Source organism: Egretta garzetta, unplaced genomic scaffold (assembly GCF_000687185.1).
Source record: "Egretta garzetta isolate BGI_Z169 unplaced genomic scaffold, ASM68718v1 scaffold292, whole genome shotgun sequence".
In the NCBI taxonomy this organism is placed as follows: Eukaryota; Metazoa; Chordata; class Aves; order Pelecaniformes; family Ardeidae; genus Egretta; species Egretta garzetta.
The window spans coordinates 721,090-724,348 of NW_009258789.1; the positions used below are offsets into that span (position 1 = coordinate 721,090).

At 48.4% G+C, this 3,259-nt stretch overlaps 1 protein-coding gene across 1 annotated transcript in view; it reads left to right on the top strand.

The window, feature by feature from the left end:
- Positions 1–74: 74 nt before the first annotated feature.
- TECPR1 (tectonin beta-propeller repeat containing 1) overlaps positions 75–3,259 on the top strand; it is a 29,968-nt gene continuing 26,783 nt past the window's right edge. Inside the window, exon 1 of the mRNA XM_009649532.2 lies at positions 75–121. The gene's annotated coding sequence lies outside the window, so the exon portion shown is untranslated. The remainder of the gene's footprint in view (positions 122–3,259) is intronic.

The window sequence follows — 3,259 nt, forward strand, 5'->3', positions numbered from 1 at the left end:
GAGGCGGGCCGCGGCGGAGGGGCAGCCCTTCTGCACCCGTGACAGCGCCAAGGGCCGCTCGGTAGCCAGGTGGCTTCAGCCCGGCTCTGGGAAGGTGGAGGGAGCGCCAGTGTGTGTCCACGTGCGTATATATATCTATTTATTTGTTTCTGTGTGGCTGTGTGTGCGTTTACACAGAACCCCCAGTCGGAGGAAAAAGCAAAAATGGGCAGGAAATTGCGCTGTGTTCTGCGGTGACTTCTGCAAACGCTCATGTCCCCGCTGGGAAGAGCCGCACTTGAGTGCTAAAGGAAAAAAAAAAAAATGTGCTCTTGGAGTGGTGGCACAGAACGGGAACGCTGTGGAAAGAGGGAAAGTTTTTGAAAAGAGATGGAGGAAAAAGCAGAAGAAAACTCACATGGTTCGAAGAAACACTAAGGTTAAAGAAACACTAAAGGAAGGAAGGGGATGGCAAGGGGGCTGCTGCTCTCTCCTGCGCAGCAAACTAAAGGACCGAGTTCAACAGCGCTTTCACCGGGCTCTGCTGCTTCTGAAATCCAAGCTCTGGACGGTCGGACAGCTCAGGCCATGTGTTGAAAGGATCTTAGATGTCTTGTACCACCATTAAAACTCTGGCCTCTTCCCTTCACACCTTCAACCCTTGAGCTGTCTGATTCACCAAATCTTTTCTTTTTGAAATATGCAGAGGTTTGTCCTTCACTACCGGTACCAACAGAGCCCCCATCACCCTGGCAGGCACTGAGGGACCCTCACAACAGCACCCCTGTGCAGTAGGGAAGGTTTAGCCCCATATCAAAAAGAAAGGGGGGGGGGGGGAAACAAAACAGGAGAGATTAAACAATTTGCCTCAAAATCAAACAAATTCATGAAACAGAGAGCGCTGCAGATCATATGACCCCAAATCCAAGGCAGTGCCAGCATCACATGATGGTCAGAGGATCCCTGCCCTCCTGCTGGCCTTCTCCTCCCTCCAGTTTGCAGAGCCTGCCTGATCTGAAAGGGGCACTGCTCATGGTTTGCAGTGGCATTTAAAGACCGCTCCTACTCTGAGGAAAGCTTTTGCTTACTGTAACTGTAGCGGTACAAATATTACATGAGGTTTTTGAAAGAAAAATCTAAAAGCACAAATGCAACACAGTGCTTCCTCATTAGAGGAAAGATACTTCCCTAAAATGAATGTCAAGTGACGAGGAAAAATCCCCATTTTAAAGAAGTGAGATCTGAGAAAGCGTGGAAGAACCAACAGTAGGGAAGCTACCCTTATGAACCATCTCCAACTGTGTTAGGACAACGGCCGCAAAGCAGTGAAACAATTTAAAATATCTTGACTATGCTTTGGACAGAACAAAGTCTTTCATAATAACAAGAGATTTAAAATCTTGCAAAATTAATTTTGGAGCACTCTAGCCTTGCCTAGGTCAGGGATGTGTCCCAGTCACAGGGGCAGACCTCCCCTAACAGCATTTTCAATACCAACTGTGGCTTTGTCGTGCTATGCTGCAGGCTGTATTTAGACAGCCACAATTCTGGGCAAAACTGAGGGAAATCTCCACGGACAACAAGGGCTAGCAGCCTTGCCCGAGTGAGACCTGGTTCATGACTGCTTCCTCCTGAGTCACATGGTAGCCACAGGACTGAAGGACAGAAGTAGGAAAGGATATCTGGAAGTCTTCTCTCTTTTGCAAGGCCTCGGAGCCCTACTCGGGGGACTCGGGGTGCACCCTTCACAGGCCACAGACTGGAAGTGAGGTTCACATTAACCCAGTGCCCCAGGATCACACAGCAAATCCACTGTTCAAATTGATGGCAAAACAAAAATCTGTTTACATTTAGCTGTTTGGTTTTGCAAAACCTTTCTCTTACAGAATGGAAGTGTCTATTGCAGCAACGGCAACTGAACAAAGCGGGACTCAGCATCGGACACCCAAGGCAAGCAAGAGTTCTCAAACAGCATCAATTCATTCCTAACTTTTACATCAAATTACAGATGTTGCAGAGCCAGTACACTCGTTAGCTGGGCACAGACCACAAGAAAGTTACGTGCTGCCAATGTTCTGGGGAGCGTTCGTTTGGTGTCACATGTAAGGTCCTCCTTAAAATAAGCACAAGAAAACTACTGGTTATAAATGACTTCTCATGCGAACTCCTTGCATAATCAATCACTCATGCTGCCGTCCTGTAGGATTACAGGACTGTGGTTCAAAACCCAAAGTGTGAGAAAATCCCAGAAAATGCCCCTTAAATTCTTCTGCAATCCGGTTCCCATGGAAAACGAGGGAAGCCTTGTTTCCACCTGCTTAAAATGGCAACTGGATTGAATGTCAAATCTATCAGTCACCACTGCTACAAATCTTGCAAAATGAATTTCCTAGGATCTAAACAGTACTTGGGTCTTTATAAAGATGTTTTACTGCAATGATCGAAGCATCAAAACACTACCAGGGAGCAAAAATTCTGTCGAGGTAGGCACCAATCTGCGCAAGGGGCCAAACCACAGCAGCATGAGGCAAGCATCCCTGGGGCCCAGAAGGAAACGACCCAGACGGGATGGTTTTGCCTCACACAGGCATCATTCTAGAGCATGTAATGTGTTCATCAACCCGCCCAACCACAACCTGCTGCACATCAAAACCATCTGAACCTACAGATCCAAGATGCTTTTTGTTTGCAGATCTCTTTCGTGTTTGGTTATTTGAATAGACAGGCATGGAAGTTCTCAGTTCCACCCGTTCCCTTTGGAAAAGGCCTGAAATGAAAGACGACTGCTTTTCTGCCCTCTTTTACTGCGCCTTTGAGATACACAAAGATCCGAGATGCTTTTTGTTTGCAGATCTCTTTCGTGTTTGGTTATTTGAATAGACAGGCATGGAAGTTCTCCCCCATCCTGCTAGATTTTCTGACTCACTCCAGAATGAACTGGAACGCGATGGCAAAACCCGACGTGTACAAGCAAGCGCTTTCAAAGGGGGGTTATCGTTTTGTAGCAGGGCAAGTCACAGCGGTGACCCGCAGCAAGCGTTAGCCAGCACCTTTGGCGTCCTGGGGAGGACTGCTGCTATTTTACTACCACGCTGCTACACGTTGTGGCAGTAAAGGCCGTCTCCTTCATCATACCTCAGCAAGACCTTTACTGATGCATCAAGAGCGAACGTCACTTCAGCCAAACGCTGCTTTTCCTGGCTCTGACCGCAGTCGGTGCCCCCTCCGCGCCGCGGGCTGAGGGGAGGGACGGGCTCTGCCCGCAAGGGCCCCTTTCCCC